General features: G+C 44.0%; 1 long non-coding RNA gene across 1 annotated transcript; it reads left to right on the plus strand.

Annotated features, from left to right (window-relative positions):
- The first annotated feature begins 4,737 nt into the window (after positions 1–4,737).
- LOC118556765 lies at positions 4,738–12,591 on the plus strand. Its single transcript, XR_004927344.1, has 4 exons — positions 4,738–5,007; positions 11,420–11,558; positions 11,919–11,994; positions 12,112–12,591. It is a non-coding gene; the product is annotated as an uncharacterized LOC118556765 (long non-coding RNA).
- The last annotated feature ends 9,111 nt before the right edge of the window (positions 12,592–21,702 follow it).

The following is a 21,702-nucleotide window of genomic DNA, read 5'->3' on the forward strand; positions in this document are numbered from 1 at the left end:
GGGTGAAGAGGAAGGGGGAGAGGACAGTCCCCTGAGGGGCCCCAGTGTTGCTGACCACCCTGTCAGACACAGTTCTGTAGGCGTACATACTGTGGTCTACCCGTCAGGTAATCAAAAATCCAGGACACGATGGAGGCCTCCATCTGCATCAGAGTCATCTTCTCACCCAGTAGAGCTGGACAGATGGTGTTGAAGGCACTGGAGAAATCAAAGTACATGATTCTCACAGTGGTCGCCGGTGTGTCCAGATGAGTGTAGACTCTGTTTAGCAGGAAGATGATGCTGTCCTCAACTCCCAGGTGGGGCTGGTAGCCGAACTGTAGTGGATCAGTGAAGGGCCTGACCATGGACCTTAGCTGCTCCAGGACTAGCCTCTCAAAGGTCTTCATGATGTGGGACGTCAGTGCCACCGGTCTGTAGTCCTGAGGGCCACTAGGGTGCGGCGTCTTTGGCACAGGAACGAGGCAGGACGTCTTTCACAGCCCTGGGACTCTCTGGAGGAGCATGCTCAGGCTCAAGACTAGGCTAAGTGCTCCACACAGCTGATAGGAACAAGCTTTGAGCACCCTGGGGAATACACCATCGGGGCCTTCAGCTTTGCCGGAGTGGAGTCTGGTTAGCTGTCTTCTCACCAGGTCAGGAGTGAAGGATGCTGTAGAGGTAACAGTTTTGGGAGGGGTGAGGTCCTCAGGTTGTGGAGGACATGATGTAGAGTGGGGGTGGAGCAGACAGGGGGTCTGTAAGGAGGAGGAGTGGGGGGAGGTGGAGTGGTCGTTGTAGGGAAGCCAGCAGCAGAAAGTTGTGGGGGATGGGCAGCAGTATCAAACCTATTAAAAAACAGGTTAAATTCCTTGGCCCGGTCCACGCTACCTTCCAACCCCATGCCAGCAGTCTTCTGGAACCCGGTGATGGTTCTCATACCACTCCACACATCCCTCATGTTGTTGATCTGGAGTTTATTCTACAGCTTTCTCCTGTATTTGTCCTTAGCCTCCTTAATTTTATGTACGAGTACCCCCTGCACTCTCCTCACCTCCTCACGTTTGCCATCTCTGAATGCCTTCTTCTTCTCATTCAGGATGGCCTTTATGTCCTTGGTGATCCAAGGTTTATTGTTGGCGTAACAGGTGACAGTCCGAGCTAGAACATTGCAGTCCACACAGAAGTTGATGTAGTCCGTGATGCACTCTGTGAGCCCATCGATGTCCTCACCGTGGGGCTCACAGAGTGCAGGCCAGTCAGCCAAAGCAGGCCTGCAGTGCCTCATAAGCCTCCTCCAACCACTTCCTCACAGTTCTTGTGGTCGTAGGCTTCCTCTTCACCAGAGGCACATAACAGGGTTTGAGGTGAACGAGGTTATGATCTGACCTGCCCAGAGGGGGGAGAGAACAGGAGATGTATGCATCTTTAATGTTAGCATACATCAGGTCCAGGGTCCTCTTCTCTCTGGTAGGCCAGCTCACATATTGTTGAAGGTCGGCAGAACTTTGTTCATGGTGACATGGTTGAAGTCTCCCGACATGATAATGAGGGCATTATGATGTTGGGTCTGTAGTTTGGTGATGGTGGTGTGTATGATGCTGCAGGCAGATGTTGGGTTTGCAGAGGGATGTATGTTCAGGACAGCAGCGATGACGTGTGGGATCTCTCTGGGCAACTGATATGGACGGAGTCCAACAGCTAGCAGTTCAACATCCGGGCTACAAAGCTGTTCTTTAATGGTGATGTGACCCGGGTAACACCATCTGCTGTTTACTAGAATGGCAAGCCCCCTTTCCGCTTACCGCTCTTAGTGTCCCGGTCGGCCCGGACGGTGTGAAAGCCATCCACGGAGACAATCTGGTCCGTAATGTCCTTGTGCAGCCATGTCTCGGTGAAACATATCAGACTGCACTCTTGGTACTCCGGTTGGCTCCGCGTTAGCGCTGTTGGCTCGTCCATCTTGTTGCTAAGGGACAGCATATTTCCCATAACAACAGAGGGGAGACACCACCTAAATCTTCTCCTTTCAATAAGCCCGTCCCGTCTCGACCCTCCTTTCATCCCCCGATGTTGCTTTCTTCCTCTGCAACCTCGGTGTATTTTTCTCCAAAGTTCGGGTGGTATTTCAGCTGGTCTGGCTACCACGCCAGTCAGCATTAGATCGATCAGCTGTTCTCCGGAGTAAACAAAGGCAGCGTGTCCCGGTGAGCGCGGCATGATAAAAACAACATGAAAGAGCACGAAAACTCTCTGAAAAAGACCTCGTTAAAGAGGACAATACTTCACAGAGTTACCGTGAAAAAAACAAGAGCAATCAAAAAGATAAAAGTAAGAAAGTTAATAAGCAAACCGGAGCGATGTAATGGCAGCATGCAGCTTTCACGCACACTTCTTGTTTCATGAAACAAGAAGTGTTTCATTCAGATTAGTCTAACTAAAAGATGACTGCACTACTCATTAGTGGCTAAGACTGGAGAGCTGGGTCAGACTCTCTGGTACAGAACTCAACTGGTTCAAATCCTACCTAAAGAACAGGGAATTCTTTGTGTCAGTAGGTAATTTCTCATTAGAGCGGACAAAAGTCACATGTGGAGTACCCCAAGGTTCAATCCTCAGACCCCTTCTATTCAATATCTAAGTGCTCCCACTAGCTGAGGATATAACAAGAAACGAGATTGAGAGGTGTCAAAAGCATGCACATCTATTACACAAATAGATATATAGATATTTGGGTTAAAAATACTTCTGTAGAAGTAGAAGTATCAATACAAAGCTTTTACTCAAGGACAAGCATAAAAGTAGCGCATATAAAACTACTTAAAGTATTCAAGTCGAAGATTACTGTAATTGTAATGGTGTACTGTAGCAAGAATGTCTGACTGAATAACAGAGGAATCGTGACCAAAAGAACAAGGTACAAGTGGCTGAAATGAGCTTCCTATGGAGGGTGGCTGGGCTCAATCTTAGGCTGCATCCACACCGAATAAGGTGTCCACACAGAAAGCTTTGAACATAAAGATGAAACGGCATGAAACTTCCCAACTCTAGGAGCAGCTTTCAAATATTGTCGGTCTCACGGCTGCTTTGAATGACTGAGACCCCTTTCTGACCAAGAAGTTTGTAGAGCCGCTGCTTCTCTGCATCGAAAGGAGCCAGTTGAGGTGGTTTGGTCATCTGATCAGGACGCCCCCTGGCTGCTCCCTTCTGGGATTTTCAGGAGTGTCCCAAACTCGCTGGAGGGACTATCTATCCCTTGTGGCCGGGGAATGCCTTGGGGCCTGCCAGAATAAGCTAAAGAACGTGGCCGAGGAGAGGGATGCCTGGGTTAAGCTGAGAGCTGACTGGCTGTTTGGGGGTGAACTGTATAGTGAGCAATCTGTAGAAACCAGAGTTTGAAAAATCTGTCAATGCAACCTGTTTTGTATAAGAGTGCATTTTCATTGCAGCAGGTAATTTCACTCTCCAGCATCTCAAGTTTCGTTCCAATGTATTGTCATGGTGCAGCCTTGCCTGCTGCACCATGGACATTTCAGGGCACTCTCTGCCTCCCATACAGCTCCAGATCCCATGCTCCACTAATCATCTACACCTGTCAGCCACTAATCAAGCCAGAACTCATCACACCTGTTATCCTCCTTATTTAAGCACCCTGCATTCAGTCCTTCCTCGTTGGATCGTTCTGCTAACTTCTGTTACTTCTGCTCACTACTGCTCACCTCATCCAGCCCGAAGTACCTTCATCTCTGCCTGCCTGCTGTGGCTCTGGTTCGGATCTCACTCTGGTTCTGCAAGTATTCTCCCAGTCGTGCTGCTGGTCTTGCTGCTGGTTCCCAAGTCTCCACTCTGCCGTACTGCTGGTCTTGCTGTTGGTTCCCTAGTCTCCACTCTGACAAAACATGACAGAACGATCCGACCACATGAACCCGACACCCACACAGAGCCTCCATGCAGGAGCTGGCGGAAGGGATCTTGCTCCGCTCTCGGGCAACAGCGCAGCAGAGCAGCTCATAGCCCAGTCCCGGGGCTTTTTGGAGATCTTCGCTTTGCTCAGTCCACCTTGGAGGCGGGTAGGCGCGGTCGCTCAGGTACAGAAGCTGTGGAAGAGTCAGGCCGAGCTCCTCCCTCTCTTCAAAGAGACGGGGCTGATGGAGAAGCTGGAGTGGAACCACAAGGCTGCTGGTGCTCAGCTTTTTGGCGCCACCTCCCAGACCCTCGTTCTCCGCCGCTGCTGCCTCCTCCACTCCTGTTGCTCCTACCACTGCCGCTGCCTAGTCCGCTGCAGCTCCCGTCACGGATCCAGCCTTAGCTCATCTCACTCCTGCCGCTGCTTCTGCTCCTGCTCCTGCTGATGCTGTTCCCACTCCCTCATCGCCAGCTGCAGCCACTCTCTCGCCTCCTGGCTCTTCTCGACACAGACGCTGGACTTGTCGATGCCGGAACACATCCGCTGCTCAACCTGAGGCTCAGCTGACTAGCACTGCTGCTATCCCTTTGCTTGGAGCTGACGTCACCGTCACGTCCCCAGATCCATGAGACCCAGCTGTAGGACTTCTTTTATGGGGATAGGGATGACTTGCTTTCCTATCAGTCTGCACTCACGTCAGAGTCTGAGGTTTTCGTCACCCCACCACCGGCTTCAGCAGAAATTTGACAACCACTTGTCTTTTCTGCATCATTATCTCAGTTTGATCAAACCTTTGCAGTGTCTGAACATTGCAAAAAGATGTTAAGAGTCGGTTCAGCCTGCATCAGACTGTGGTGTGTGAGGATGCGGTTTTCATGTCTTTCATTCTGTGACCCTTTTTGTGTATCTTCTGATTATCTCAGAAAACAAGACACCAGTTCCTGTTCTGCTCGCATGTTCACTCATTTAAGACCCTTCGGTGATTGAAGGACCAACATTGACAGCTGAGATCCAGTCGGCTTTACAGAACCCAGCAGATCCAACCAGGCTGACTTTCACCATGAAGGGCAAAATGTCTCTGCCTGTTCTCACAGTCTGGATCCTTGTCGCTGTATCTGCTGGTAAAGTACTCTTTATTTTTTACGTTTTAGGTCCAAGTTACACTTTTTGAGTAATTGTGAGTCGGCTTTAAAAAGGTTTTTAATTAAACCAGAGAACTGTTCAGTTAACATATTGAGTTGGTTTCTAGATGTCTAATTGCATCTGTGTAATAAATTGATGTGTTTTTACTGAGTGAATTGGGTTACTGAAATAAATTACTTTCCAATGATATTCTAATGTATTGAATAGGTCTGTATATAGTTTTACTTAAAAAAATTAAAGGACTGAACATGGAGAGTGTCTGTAGAACTGTCCTCCAGTTACGTCCTCTGGTTTCTGTTTTAAACAGGCCAGCTCATTGCGTCTTAAAAACAATCTATTAAATCGGAAGAATTTGATTAAATATGCAGACTCTGTTGTGGTATTTTACATTATAAAAGGACTGGCTCCTTATCCATTACAATAATTTATTAAGAAAACAGAAAATTAAAACAGATTAACTAGTGCAAGCCTGAGAAGTGTTTATATGTATATATGTATATATGTGTATATATATATATATATATATATATATATATATATATATATATATATATATATATATATATATATATATATATATATATATATATATATATATATATTTCACTGCAAAGAGGGAAATATAAGTTAGGTACATTAAGTATTTTCTTGAAATGAGTGTTTGTCCTTAATTTTCAGCAGGTAAATAACATTATCTGCCAGTGGAATGAATAATTTGACCCCCAAAATAAGACAATTACATATATTCATTTGAAATAAGATGTCGGAGAGGAGTTGTTCCTTTTTTAAGTGCAAAAATTTTATTCCGTTGTCAGATAATCATTATTACCTGCTCAAATCAAGGGCAAAAACATTCATTTCAAGAGGATTTTACTTATTTTCAGTTCCCTTTAGTGTGTGTTTTTAATTTTATGGACATTTTAGTGTTTATTTTTATGACAGATCTTAAAGAACGAAGAAAACTTGATTACGATTATATGCACTGGCATCACTATGTGGATATTCTATATATTAAATTATTGTGCTTATTTTATTTGAATTTTTTTAAGAACTAAAAACAAACAATTTATTTTCTTTTTATTATACAGTCTGAGGAAATGTATTTAATCATTAAATCTTAGTATTGTTGTCGTTTTGTTGTTGTTTTTTTGCATTGTATTGTTTTTTTGAGGGTGGATCAGCATCCTAAGGGAATGGAGATGGAAATTAGCACTCGCTATTGTAACGTTTCTGGCACTGGAGCTGATCTAATTATCCACTCAGCACACCTGTTCAGTTTCCACCCTGCCTGCAATTAACTTCCAGTGTTTTCACCTGTTCTCACCTCCATTTAAACTCCGTTCTGATCAGTCTCCAGTGCCAGAACGTCACATCTGATCCCGTTTCTCAAGCTCATGGTAAGAGCACTCCAGCCTCAGTTTTTCCCGTTAAACTTACCTGTCTGTTGCCTGTTCTGACCTGTCTTGTTTTTTGAGTCTGCACTAGCTCTGTTTTTTACCTGGATGTCTGCTCATAAACTCTGTGGATTGTTTTTTGCCTGCATGAGCCATCGTCTCTTTAATAAACCCATCAAGCATTAGCTCAGTGTCTGGCTTACATTGGATTCACCTCAGCAAATCATCACAGCTATTGTCAGATTTGTCTCGGTGAACCCTTACCAGCACACACACACACACACACACACACACACACACACAGAGCAGCAGTTCAGAACAGTTTATTGTAGGGTTTGATGAACGTGGATGAGGAGGACCAGAGTCTTTTACCAGAGTGGAGGTGGGTGAATGAAGAATGTGGAGCTGGCTGACCGAAGTAGGCTGGAGGGCTGGCAGTGCCTTGAAGCGGGACCCAAGGCAGGCTGGTGGTTTGGGACGGATTCAGAGCAGAGCTTGGCCAGAGAGTCACTGGAAGTGCTGGGGTTGCTGAAGACCAGAGGTGACATGGAAGATTTCTTTGTCTATCGAGAGGCGAGAGTGGCAAGCGAGGTCTTCTCATGGGAGGATGAGAGACTGAGGTGAGTTTATATAGGGAGGTTTGTATGTGGACTGAGTTCTGATTGATTGAAGGTTTAACAGGTGTGGACGATTAGTGGAGTGGAGACAGAGCTGGGCAGGTGGAGGAATGTTCTGGAAGGTTCAGGGTGTAGCAGGCAGGATTACACCCTGACATCACCCCCCCCCCCACCCCCCAAGGCCGGATACCAGACTGCCCAAAAAAGAGAACGACCCACCCAAGGCGGGCGGAGGAAAACACGGATGGGGGGCTAGTGTCCAACAAAAAACGACCCACCCAGGGCGGGTGGAGGGGGGCCAAGGACGGCGGGCCACGGAGAACTCAGGGATTGGTTAAGAGCGGCGGCATGCTTGAGAGCGGCGGCTTGGGAGCAGAGGCTTGCGGCTTGGCTGATGAATAGATGAGCTGACGGAGGGTGGCCTGGACGCAATAGGCGGTGGAGCAGCAAGGTCTCTGGTGGTGGACTTCGTGGAGGACGACCCCGGTGAGGCGCAGTCATCAGCAGGGTCTCCGGAGGCGGTCGTCGTGGAGGACGACCTCAGCGAGGTGCAGTCATCTGACGGCGGAGTAGCAGGGTCTCCGGTGGTGGTCTTAGCGGAGGACGACCTTGGCGGGGCGCAGACATCCAGTGACCGAGCAGCTGGGTCTCAGGCGGCGGTCGTCGCGGAGGACGACCTCGGCGACGAAGCAGCAGAGTCTGTTGCGGGTGTCGCAGAGGGCGACCTCGACATGGCAGAGTCAGCCGGCATAGAAGCAGAAGGGTTTCAGGCGGTCGGGGAGCTTCATCTGGGTCCTCTTAACGGGGAACTCCAGAGCAGGACCCTCTGAGGACTCTGGAGCGTAGACTGGAGGCGGGTCTCCCTGGACCGCCCTTCTGGACTCGAGAGCGTTGTGGAAGGCAGGCGGGTCCTCCTGGACTCGGGAGCGAAGGGAGGAGGCGGGTCCACCCGGACCGCCTCGCAGGACTCTGGAACGTAGAGAGAAGGCGAAGCAGGACCCTCAGAAGCTGGCGGCGGAGCAGCACCCGCGGAGGTATCGGGCTGGTCTTTCTTCTTGTCGGCCGACAAGTCTTTCTTCTCTGCGGCCGGCGGGTCTTTCTTCAGGCAGAACGGCAGCTGCACGGTTGCTCTGGCGAACCCGGCGTCTGCGGGGCAGCGAGAGAGAAGCTGAGGTCAGAGCTGTGGCTGGAGCGGCAGCAGTGGGAGGAACAGCAGCAACCAGAGCAGCGGACAGGCTGGTGGCGATGAAAGATTCGATTGGTGGAGGTGTTCCCGTCCAGAAGTCCCAATCAATCCCCTGGGAAAGGTCCGCTAGCTCCGGGAATGCAGAGCACTGTCGTGCCAGGGTTAGAACATGTTCCTCCAAACTAGCTCGAGCCAAGGCCGCTGCTTCCACCGGCAGCAACGGTGAGTCCAGGTTAGCGACCATGGCCTGGCTGTGCTTCAGTCCCTGAAGGCAGAGCTCCACAGAAAGGACCAGGGAGGGAGGTAATGGGGACACTAGACCAGCTCCAGCACGCAGGCTCTGTGTGTGTTCCGGGTTCATCTTTGGCCAGTCCGTGCTGTCAGATTTGTCTCGGTGAACCCGTACCAGCACACACACACAGAGCACAGAGCGTCAGTTCAGAACAGTTTATTGCAGGGTTTGATGAACGTGGATGAGGAGGACCAGAGTGGAGGTGAATGAATGAAGAAAGTGGAGCTGGCTGACCGAAGCAGGCTGGAGGGCTGGCAGCGCCTTGAAGCGGGACCCAAAGCAGGCTGGTGGTTTGGGACGGATTCAGAGCAGAGCTTGGCCAGAGAGTCACTGGAAGTGCAGGGGTTGCTGAAGACCAGAGGTGACATGGAAGATTTCTTTGTCTATCGAGAGGTGACTGCGGCGAGCGAGGTCTTCTCATGCGAGGATGAGAGACGGACTGGCGGTGAACAGAAGACTGAGGTGAGTTTGTATAGGGTGGTTTGCAGGTGGACTGAGTTCTGATTGATTGAAGGTTTAACAGGTGTGGACGATTAGTGGAGTGGAGACAGAGCTGGGCAGGTGGAGGAATGTTTTGGAAGGTTCAGGGTGTAGCAGGCAGGATTAGTGGTGGGCGATATGAAGAAAATCTAATAACCCGATATCCTTGGGCTATATCACGATACACGATATGTATCACGATATCTTCAAATAACCTTGAATAACAAATATTTTTAGCCACATAGTGCTTAAAGTTGCATTGGTAAATCTCATATTAACGTATCAATTTTTTTTGTTTGAAAAATGTATTGCAAAATAAAAACGAATTTAAAATGTTGAACACAAAGGAAATATTTTGTGCTTAAGACATTAAAAGTGTAAATGTGACAATCCCAAAAACAAAAGCTTGTATAGTGACTGTAAAATCAACTGACCAGTCGCAGCTACATATTCAGAGCATCTCAAAAGTATTTCTGTTGCTCTTTAGGTGCTAAGAATTTTTTTATTTATTTATTTATTTATTTATTTATTTATTTATTTTTCCTGTCCTGTCTAGCAATATGGCAATAGGAATTGATGTCTCAATGCCAGATAGAGCTCGACAGATTTTGCTTTTACAAGTGGAGCAAACGGCTTTCGCCATAGTGCTCCACTTGATTTATGCTTGTAAATAGCTTTATTATGATTTCTGCAAGGAGAATTTCAAATTATATGGACATGACAATGGGAGAGTAAAGGAAGAACAAAAAGTGAAAGAAAAGAAAAAAAAGAGTAGAGGTGAAAGAAAGAGGAGATAAAAGGGAGAGAATGATAAAACCTTCTTTGTCTGCTCCATCACCTGGAAAGAGACACAAAAAGAACAGCACAACCAACAGACATAAAGCAACAGATACACTCGAATAACACCTAGATGCCATTGCTAAATCATATATATTATTATGTAAGCTGACATGTGTAATGTGATATTTGAAAAAAAGAAGGTGAAAGAACATAAATAAATAAATTATAAGATTACTGTATATAAGTGAACACTTAATACCTGGGACCCAGCACCTGTGGGAGATGTGAAAGTGCACTAGTTTAGGTGAAGATTATCCAGAAATAGCTTGATAGTGATTGTGGAGAACCGAAGACCCACCTTCCCCGAGCACAGAGGCAGGCGTCAGGGGACCCGTAACCCGGACTCCCAAAAGGGCCCCCTAAAGCAGGTCGCCCAGGAGGGGCCGACACAGGATATCTGCAACCCCCCCCCCCCCAAGAAAGGAGCAGAGACGACCCCGAGGAAATCCCCCAGCCACCGCAATGCCGACGCCCTCAAGAGCCGCGGAGACGAGCCCGTGGGCTCCGCCGGCAGCTAGCCCCGCTGAAGTGGTCCCGGCCATGGGCCCTGAGGGCCAGAGGCCCCAGGGGCGCCCCGCCCCCGCGACGGGGGCCCCGGCCGCCCCCCGGGGGGCCAGGCCCCGCGAAGAGGCCGCTGGGAGTGAAATTTTAAACAAACGTTTTTTTTTTTTTTCTGTCATATGGGATTCAGCAAAAGAAGACGCCAGTTTCAACAGTTGGTTTAATTAAAGTTCCCGTGTGTGTGTGTGTGTGTGTGTGCGTGGGGGGGGGGGCGACACGCGGAGTTTACAAGAGTCTTTATTTTGCACTGGATGACGTTTTAGGTGGAACAAAATTGTGCTACTGCTACCTTTTGTGGCAATGGTGTTACGGCATGTTTTGCAAATTACCGCGTTTTGTTCAACCTCCTTCTTGTGAAATCCAAACCACGGCCTGAAACACCCTCTGTCGCCACAGTTCTCGCTGTCTCATCAACGAAAGTATGCGTTGTTGTGTGTTGTTTTATACTTACACTGAGGTAATGGTGTATTTAATAATTTTTTGATCTTTCTTCATCGTTCTGTCTCCCGAGGGACTAGAGATGAAAATTAATACTGGCTATAATCTTGCATATTTACATTGTGTTCATTAAAATGCATTGCACCTTTATAAATTAATGAGTACAAATCCAAATGGAATAATATGTTTGCACTTAAAATAGGAACAACACATCACCATTATCTTATTTCAATTGCAGTCTATCTAATTATCTTATTGTAGGGGTTAACATATTTATTCCTTTGCCAGATAATCTTATTTACCTTCTCAAATAAAGGACAAATAAACTTATTACAAGAATATTTGACTTAAGTTTAGTTCCCTTTTTGCAGTTTAAATAAATAAATACAAAAGACAAATCTAAATAGGCCTCTCTGGTTTACAAGTTGGTTCCTCTACTGGGTGCTGAACTGTTTTTGTTAGGTACTGTAAGAGACTGACTGTTAAATATGTGTGAGTTTTCAGATAATCCTTGATTAAAAGAAAAAAATAATTTAACTTGGTGAAAATAATTTCCTTCTTGTTTTGTTCTCTGTGTTTCAGTCAATTTGTTCCAAGGTGCTGCAGGCCGTTGTCATGTTTGCCCACCTTGCTGTACCCAAGGGTCACTCATGGTCAACGGGAAAATCATAAAATGTTACGAACAAAAACCAGGACACGCCTGTCACAAACACTTCTATATGTAAGGACAGCAGATAGAACACCAGTTCATCCTTACATCTACTTTCCTTTCCTCTTCAGCTATGAGCGCAGGTCTCAGTGTTTTGTAGATGTGATATGAGCGCCATCTAGTGGTAAAATGTTAAATGAGCTGTAACTGTGGTACCTAGAGAATAATGTTACTTATTGTGTTAACATTCAGGGAATGACAGAAGTTTTTCATGCACTACTCTGCATTTGGTTTTATTTCGGCATTTTAACAAAAACTTATGATTATGATAAAAACGTTTAATAAACAACATTTGGTAACTTAAATGTTTCATTTGTTTGCTTGAAATAATAACAATACGATGGTCCAACTGTTGTCTTTCTCTCTTTCCAGGGTTGAAGTTGAAGGTGGTAAAGAACCACTTTGCATCCACCCAAAATCCCACTGGTTTAAAGAAAAGATAGAAAAGGTGAGCTTCAACTGTCAGATGTCAACTGAGTCATTCATCCATCCATCCATTTTATTAAACATTTTTTAATCATTTTTAATCATTTGCTTTTCCTTCCTTTTGCTTTTTTCATGACAGAAAACCGTAACGTGCGTTCCATCTGATGCGTAGAACTCATAATGCTGCAGCAGAAACAAGACAAGAAAAAGCTTCAACTTCCCTTCTTTACTAACCGCTTCAAGAAAAAAAATGAACAATTTAAAAAAAGACTGCGCTTTGTAAAAATTAGCGATGCACCAATCAGTCGGTCAGGGGTCAAAGAGTGACCAGTTTCCTTTGAGCAGCTCTGACCTGTGATCACAAAGTTAAACAGTAAATAAACAGATTATTTTTCCTGTATCTTAACTGTAGCCAAACTGAAAATACCAGAATTTATCGTTATGTGAACCATTGTTCACAGCAAGTTTGTTGATGTGCCTCGTTTTAAATGTAATTAAAAGTTTGATGAATGATCCTGGTTGGTGCATCTCTAAATAAAGTGTTTAATATGTTTGTAGGATTATAAGGTCCAGCAGAATCTTCACCTTTAAGAAAATAAAATGCATTCATACAAACTGACTGGTTTTTCTCCACATTTTTGCTGTTAATGCTTGTGGGGTTAGAAATCATTGCCATATATTATGCAACCTCCACACATAAAGGCAGGGATTCAAACTCAAGACCACCTTCCTGCCAGACAACAGGCCCACTGCTTATTCATCCGACAGCGAAGAATTTCCTGTAACACTTTCAGATCTCCCATAAAAATATAATATTCAACTGAAAGCTGTGGCTCAGGGAGAGTAGTCGTCTCGTAATCGGAAGGTTGTGGGTTTAATTTCAGCTCCTCCAGTCACATGCTGATGTTACAAACTGTTGAATCTCCATCTTTTTATTTTTTAATCTCTCTTGAATGCAAAAAAAAACAAACTTTAACCCTTGTTCATTGTTTGTTTGTCTCTTGAAATGCCTAAAAAAAGTTCCAATGAGTTCCCATGAGCAAGGCACTTAACCAGTCTGTGTGTCTGAGTATGAATGTGAGTGGAATTTGGTGAATGTGGCTCTGGTGTAAAAAAGCTTTAAGGAGTCAGCATGACTAGAAAGGAGCTGCATACATTTAATCCATATAAACACATTTACAACATGACTTCAAACAGGTCCAAATTAAGATTGATATTTATTTTTGAAATGTGCAAACTACAAAACATGAAACTTATGCTATATGTGTCTGTAGAAACTTCTAAAACCTGTCAAGTAATGTGATCAGGATAATAACTGATTAAGCCAAGCTGCCCCTACTGGAACTCCTCTGTTTGGGCTAGTAGAGACCAACCTGAATCCTGCATGAATCCTTTCTGCAGCAGGAAGACGTGAAGCTCTGATTGGCTGATGGAGCGGGAGGCGTCTTCACACCTGGCGGCGCTCTCATTGTGCTGACTCAGCAGAGCAGGAGAAACATTTCAGATTTTACTCAGACCACACAGCGACACTTTAAATCAGTCCACATCAGATTTTATGCTGTGGTTGTTGCTCATGGTGACTGACCAACTGCTTCTAATCTGAACAGGTGTTAGATGTCTCTCTGTAAAAATATAAGAAATACTTTCTGTCTTTATTTACCTTCTATCTAAAAAAAAATGGCATGTTGAAAATTATTCACACCATTTTCAACAACCGTTGAAATGTTTAATGGTATTCCAGCCACTAAATAATATAATTGCTGAGCAGCTTTTGCATCTTTTCTCAGTTTTTTTTATTTTAATTTTTTATGATTTGCTCCCAGTATTTTTTGTCTTGGAAGGCCTCCTGACCATCACCCTTATCATCAGCTCCCTCCACAGATTCTCTATGTGTCAAGGTCGAGCCAAAACTCTAATATTATTATAATTTAAAAGAAACATGTGGGTCAAATTAAAAATATGACTTTAAACCTAAATATACCTGGAGTCTGACTAATCCTGATTTTAACTTTCCAGCCTAAGTTTGGGGAAACACAGCCGTCTAATCCAGAGAAATCCCTGATTGTCAAAGAGAGTTACAAGTTAGCACATGTTGAGGGTTTATCATATAACAACAAAGGTCAGAGGTTATTGTTCCAGTCCGTGTCTTCTGCTCACTGGGGGCCGAGGCCCCCTGGAGGTCAGATCCGAGAACCGCCCCTGGTCCTCAGCCATCATTAGGATTAAACAGAACAAAACCTTCTGAACTGCATCAATGAGACACATTAAATGAAATGTATAAAGGAATAAAGGAGCATATGTGTAACTAAAAGTCAAATATTTAAGCTTATTCAAGGTCTCACAGTTTATTTCTTTGTCCCACTAGATGGTGACAGAACTGAGCCAAACGTCGACTCTGTGACTGCAGAGTTTCTAAGGATCGCTGATCTAAACTATGATGCTGATTTTTGTGATACGTTTGTCTTCTAGGTTTCAGCTAAGAGTTTCGGGTTTCATTCACAGCTTTATGACATGAACTATGAATAAAAACAAGAAATTTGTCTTAATTTGTTTAGCTTGAAAGCTGAAGTCCCTCCGTCATATTGTCAGGGTGCTGTTTGCCTGTTACACCCTGGACATTTTCCGCCACCTTCCTCCTCCCATACAGCCACTATTCCACTCACCAATCAAACGGAAATCATTCCACCTGTCAAGCAGTATACTTAAGGACTCCTCAGTCAGTTCATCCCTGCCGGTTCGACTCCTATCTGCCTTTCATGCACCACCAGCCTTCTTCCCTTATTCCTCCCCTTCCTGCCCTGTCGTTGTTTTCGCCACCTGCTCTGGTTCCTTCAAGTCAGTCTGCTCCAGCTCTGTCGCATCTACTGGCTCCTGCAGTCATCCTCCACCTCCTTCAGTCTGGTACAGCCCTCTGGTTCACCTCATCCAAATTCAACAGACTTCTGTCACAAATCGGAGACAAGTGGATCCAGTATCCAGTGTCTGGAAGTAAACTGAAGCTGATTGGATGGTGACTGGTGAAGGGAAGTGACAGGCAAACAGACCAGATGTTACTGAGATGTGAAACTAAATGACTGGCAGGTGAAAAAAAGATACACTAAAACAGTTTCAGGATAAATCAAGACAAAGCCAAACTAAAACAGAAACTAAACATATGACAAAATTGGTTAATTGAAGAGAATCACTAAACCAAAACAGAAACTTGACCTAGACTAATTCAGAACCAAAATAACCATAAAGACCAAACCTGAGCTAGAAAACCAAATTAAGACTAAACAGAACACAAGTAAATAATAAAAACCAGATATAACACTAAGACAGGAGAGAGAAATAATTAATCAAACAACAAACATAAACCATAACAAAACCCAAATCATGACAACTTCAATAAAACTGCTAAACGTGGCTCTGAGTGTGGCTGAATTAGGGTTCACTAGAACAGTCCTTGACACATATAGTTCTTTATCCATGTAGGGTCACTGGTACTGGAGCCTAACCCCAGCAATCATAGGAGGCAGGTTTTACCTTCTGGACAGGTTGCCAGTCCATCACAGGGCAACAACCATGAACACACAATTTATAGAGACCAATGAACCTGTGGGAGGAAGCTAGAGTACCCAGAGAAAACCCATGGATGCACTTACCCTTTCCTGCACATTGTGCAGGAAAGGGTAAGTCTTAAAATAAACATCCAGTTTCCACCTTCAGGTGGAGGCAAAGAGTCATGATCATCTCTGACATGTCAGGGTAATAAGATGATAAGAAATAAGGACTGTCAGGATGCAACTTGTAGGCTGCAGTCTAAGCCTCGCTACCTCTCTCCCTTCCCTGCGCTGATTGATTGGTTCCACCTGTCTGGCTGCAATCAACCTCCAACTGCTCCCACCTGTTTCCACCCTTATTTATACTCACCTTAGTCTGTTCTTGCTCGCCGGTCCGTAGTGTTCACTCCTGCTCAGTTTCTGCCAGAATCCTGTGTCAGCTCAGTTTTTTGTTACAGTCAGCCTGAAGACCTTTCTTCAACTTTGTTTTTGTTCAAGCCATTGCCTAAGACTCTGCTCAGCTCTGTTCCACTCAATTTCTCAACTCCTGTCCATGACTCCTGTGCTGTTCCACGTTCCACGTTCTCAAGTTCTGCAACTGCTCCACGGTCTCAGGTTATGCAACTGTTCCATGGTCTCAAGTTCTGCAGCTGTTCCACGGTCTCAAGTTCTGCAGCTGTTCCACGGTCTCAAGTTCTGCAGCTGTTCCACGGTCTCAAGTTCTGCAGCTGTTCCACGGTCTCAAGTTCTGCAGCTGTTCCACGGTCTCAAGTTCTGCAGCTGTTCCACGGTCTCAAGTTCCACAGCAGTTCCACGGTCTCAAGTCCTCCGCTCCAGAGTTCCCTCCTGGTCAGTCACCCCACACCCCTCCTGTCAGCCAGCTTCTGCACCCTTCATCTCCATCAATTAAAAGACTCTGGTTCCTTTCATCATCATCCACAATGTTCAATAAACTCACTTTAAAGAACTTGCTCTGTGTGTGTGTGCTGTGTCCGGGTTCATCGTAAGAGAAATCATGACAAGGACGTCAGATAAACTAAAACAACTAATCAAACCTTTTAGTTGGTGCTGAAAGGAAATAAAACATTCACAGAATCATGATACAGATGTCAGAACCCTTTCTGATTAATTAATAAGATCCAGTCACAGATTTATTTTACTGAAGGAGAGTTTTCCTCCATAACACAGAAAGAAAACAGATGATCTGAAACCATCATAAAGCGGTGAGAAGCTGCTAAAGGAGGCTTTTAATGTGAATTTATAACGCTGCTGATAGGAGATCTAAAGCTGGAAAGAACTCAAGCTGTAGGAAACTGCATGTTTTTATTCCTTAATTTGACAAAAGCATAACATAAAATTACTGAAAATGTTACTATTATTTTAGTGCCATTTAGTAGGAGAAACTAAAAGCAGATGTCTGGTTTGAACTTTAAATCTATGAACAATGTCATGATGTTGATGAGGAAGCAAATCAGTACAGTTTTGATTTCTTATTTCTTATTAACTCTAAGAAGACTCTAAGTCTTCTTAGATTTACGATATGATTGGTTGGATCCTAAAGTTGGGCCTGAAAACCAGACCGCATATAAAAAATATTAAATAAACGGCATAATTAAAGCAGGCAGAAAAGCAAACTAGTGTACCATCCAGCCTTAAAATCCTCTGCTAGGCCTGTCGTTAGTTTTCTCTCATGAGGGGCTGATTTGCACACATATAACGCATAAATGTCAGATAAGCATCAGCCCTAAAGTATCCGGCGCTGTGGTTAAATTTGCTTCATTATCATTCTTGCATTTAGCTACAAAATGAGGTTTTGATGCTGAAGAAATGACATTGGTTCAATGCAAAATAAGTCACTAAAAATGCAACTTTGTTATAATCCTCAGTTATGTGTTGGACTTTACTTTTGATCCTTCCTTCAGTTATTATTTCTAGTGTTATAAATATTATTTGTTCCTTGTGTGCTGCTTCTGTCAGATTTCTGTTTCCTCCCTGTCTGCCTTTCCTCCTTCACTTTCTTTGCTGACACCTGTCACTTTACTTATTGATTCACTGAATTCTCCTGTGCTTCTGATTCCCCTCTATTTAAAGCCACCTGTCTCCCTTCACCAATTGCCAGATCCTCCTTTGTGTTCATCAGTTTTGGATTCCTGGTTCTGTACTAATTTGGACTTTGTAAGAGTAAATTTCATCATTAAATCACTTTGTCGTGCTGCTTCTCGGCTCTGTTCTGCGCTCTGGTCCAGCTGATCTGCCTTCACTTCTCCAAAATCAGGTTTCTTACCGACAGTGCTGTGAAAAAGTGTTTTCACCCTTAAATTATTATTATGGACTCTTTTTTAATCATTTTTCAATGTTTCAGATCATTAAAAAACTAATAATAAAAATAATCTGTGTTAAAACAAATCTATTCTTTTCCAAACAGACCTCTTTGAGAGATGCTCATCTCATTTTCTGTCAGAAATAAACTTTGTGTTTGAATGAAAATCTTTTTAAATCAGACTTTCCAACCGTGCTCCTTAGAAACAACTTCCTCACAGTTTATCTGCTTCTGGACGAGATCCCAGAGGGAGTCTGGAGTCAAGCTCCAAAGTCAAAGCATTAAAGTCCAAACTCTGGTTCAAGGTCAAGGCAGGAACCACTCCAGTTAGGTCAATGTCCTAAACTTTTCATTTCTGGTTGTAAACAAGTTAAACAACCAAATTTGTCATTTAATCAGAGTAATAATACCTTTGAGATTTGGCAAGAGGAAAGTGAAATCAGAGCTGATTGTTTTTAACTGTAACTATTAACAGAAAACAAGCAAAACATCCTGGTTATCCAGAAAATAATGAGTTCCCTGATCCTTAATAAAAGTAGCAGCTGAATTTCTATTTTTTTTTAAATCTGTTAACTTTGTTACATACATCGATTACATTTTCCACAACAATCATCACAAACCTGCTTTTACTCATTAAGATGAATGACATCAAACTATTAAAGTAACAAACACACTTTTTATATAACTGTATAAAAATGAATTTTGTGATAAAGTTGATTTATTGGGACGGGATCATGCAGCTGCTTTCTGCCACCTTTAAAGCAGTGACTTGGCTTGTGCTGGTGTGAGACATAATAACCAGAGGATATCGTTCCATCTGATAAGACAAACAGTTTTAGTTATCTTGTGACTTTAACAGTGTTCGTTGCAAATAAGCAGCTAAAAAGTTAGCAGACTGCAGTGATCCGATTTAAACCCAGTCTGTAATGTTTTCACTGGAGTCAGACTTTCCAGGGTCCAGGATTAGATGGCAACAGCTGTGGGTATCAAGCTGATACTGAGCATACATTCCTTTTCAGTTGTGTATCTCTTCGAGGTCGGTCGTGTCTTTCAGCTCTCCTGAGCTCCTTATCTGCTCTCCTACCCTGCCCCCCTCTCTCCTGCTATTTGCTTTGTCTTGTCTTTCTGACCACTTTCTTCATAATACCCGAACTCTGAAAAATCATGCATCTGGTAAGCTGGTCTCTCAATACTATTGATAAAAAATTTTGACGCTTAGGCAACAAAAAAGGGGCACCCAGTCTTTCCCGATCTGACTATTTTTTGGAGGATACACCCTATATTCTTTTGACTTTGTCATTCCTGGACGTTTGAAACGTTTGCATGTTTGGATTAAGGATACTTGTATTTCTACGTATTGGATCTGGTGGATTTCTGATGTATCAGCAAATTCAGCAGATGTCGGTAGCCATTTAGCCTTGATCAATCTACCGGCTGCAAATGACGCGCTCACTAAGGCGATGAACGGACAGATCTGGATGTGAAGGAGCTGAGCTGAAAAGCTGGCTGTGCTGGAACGCAGACTGGCTTTGGTGGTTGAACTCAATGGCAGATGGGATAAAATTCTGGTAGTGTGACGTGGAAAAGCCCAACAATTTGAAATATTGGATTCGCTATTTGGAGCCAGCATAAACTTAAAGCTGACAGGAAAGTCAGAGCAGCTTGCCTCATAAACAAATAATGTATTTGGATTCTGCCTTCCCTTATCAATGACTCCTGGATTGTTATGACTGAGACTGCTCAGAACTCTCCCCGGCTACCCACTCCCCCCGCTGACACCTGTGGATGCTTTCTGAACTGTTGGCCGGCTGATAACATCAAGGACAATGGCCTCTGGAGAGTGTTCACAGAAATATAAACACACACGACCAGTCTAAAATGTTTACCTTCTGCTATATGTGTCTCGTCTTATTTGTGCTCTCTGTGCAAGAGGTTTTTTGATATCTGTTATAAGAATTATTATTCTGAAGTCACTATGGCCTCACACCACTCGGACAGAGGAGGCCTGGAGACCTGATGTCTGTGTATAAGATCCACTGTTTTCTGATTGCAAGGCCAAATGCTGCAGCTGCTGAGGGATACTGATTGTTTACGATAGACTGTCTTTGTTTTGTCTCATGGGAAGGCCACGGTGCAGTATTAGGGGAAGCCCGAAAAGCGAGGCAGGCAGAGACAGGGCAGACAGAGACTGCAGTGGAACCGTGGGGTGCCATTACTTTCCATCTATGTGAATCTCAGCTCTGTTTCTCAATAAAAGTGCTGGAACGTCATACCACTGTCTCGTCATTTAGTAAAGATGGGAACTCAGTTACTATTGCTTAGAATTCCACCCAAAACTCCCATAACAATTTGGCGTCACGAACAGGATCTCCGACCGACGAGCGAGGGAGTCCGGGGACAGGAGCTGCTTTGGCCGGCCCGGAGAGGTTATCCGGCCTCTGGTACCCCGAATGGATTTTCAAGGGACGTGGAGGAGCTCCTGGTCTCGGAGCGTCTCTGGGCGTCGGCGCGAAGATCCGAACCTTTCTTTCATGAGACGGTAAGGGGATTATTTTCCAGCTCTTTTAAAAACAAACGCAATTGGTCAAAAATGCTTGCAAGCTTTTAAAATTTAAACCCCATTTTAAAGTATACCTCAAGAAATTTTTAAATTTAAAACTGTAAACCTAAAAGGTAGTAAAAGTAAAAGCCGGTAGAAATAATGAATTATATTTAATCCTTAAGGCAAATAAAACAGGGTTCGCAATACGGAACGGTGACTAAGGTTTAAACATTAAACTAAAATTCAAAATTTAATTAGAATACGTTTTCAGCTGAAATACGGACTTTACCACAAGGGGGGAGGAGGGGCAGAGTGATTTTCACCTGGAGAACAGGTGACCGGCTGAGCAGTTTGCAGCTGGTCCATTAAAGTCCTCTTGTCTTGGGTTTGTGCAAGAGGCTGTCCACTTCTGTTGTGGATTAAAGCGGCAGGGATGCTTAAGTCCTTGACTGTTGCGAAGACGTTTGCAGCTTTGATAAGTGGGGACCCCGACCATTATACCAAAAAGCCGACCATCAGATGTGAGGCCTTTCATTTTAGTTGGTCGATCGTGCTAAAGACGAGTAGAAAATAACAATAAAAACACAAGAAAAGGATAAAATAAATAAAAACAAACAAAAAAAAAAGTCTGGATGCAGAAGAGTCCGTGTAATGGGTAAAAGGCAGAGTTTCTGCTTTGTTTTAGCCCCAGGGTGAGACGTTCGATTTCATGCTGAAAAACGTAGGGGCCCAGACGCATGACATGCATAAATGATTTGAAATGATTTGATTAAACATGCAGATTTCTCACATAGGGGTTATTATTATTACTATTATTTTATTTTATTGCAGTACTGCTACTAAATAATAAAAATAAAATTAAGAGAAAAAAGAAAAGCGATAAAAACAAGGAAACGGAAACGAAACTAAAAAGGCGTTGCACCGGGGAAGCGTTTACGTGGGGACCGATTAGGCACTTCCGTTGTGGATAAAATTGGTCTAAACTGCTAATAGCGACGTATAACTTTCAAAAATGGGTAAGCGTCCAAGTGTCTGAGAGACACAGAGTTGTATCCTTGCGGGACCGAAGCGTAAAACCGCGTGTGGACGAAGCATCGGGGGGTCGTAACCAGCGCACGCTCTCCACCTTTTAAACTAAGCGGGAACTTAACGCGTTGAAAACATCTTTCGGCGTTGACGTTTAAAAATTATGAAAAACATAGAACTATTTAAGATGGTGAGTAATACATGTCTACTTCATTGCAGTGCCGGCTGGTGCTAAAAAAACTGAGGGGGGCGCACACAAACAAACAAATGAAAAACAAACAAAACAAATCTTAAAAAATA

This window comes from Fundulus heteroclitus, chromosome 21 (genome assembly GCF_011125445.2).
Source record: "Fundulus heteroclitus isolate FHET01 chromosome 21, MU-UCD_Fhet_4.1, whole genome shotgun sequence".
Classification (NCBI taxonomy): Eukaryota; Metazoa; Chordata; class Actinopteri; order Cyprinodontiformes; family Fundulidae; genus Fundulus; species Fundulus heteroclitus.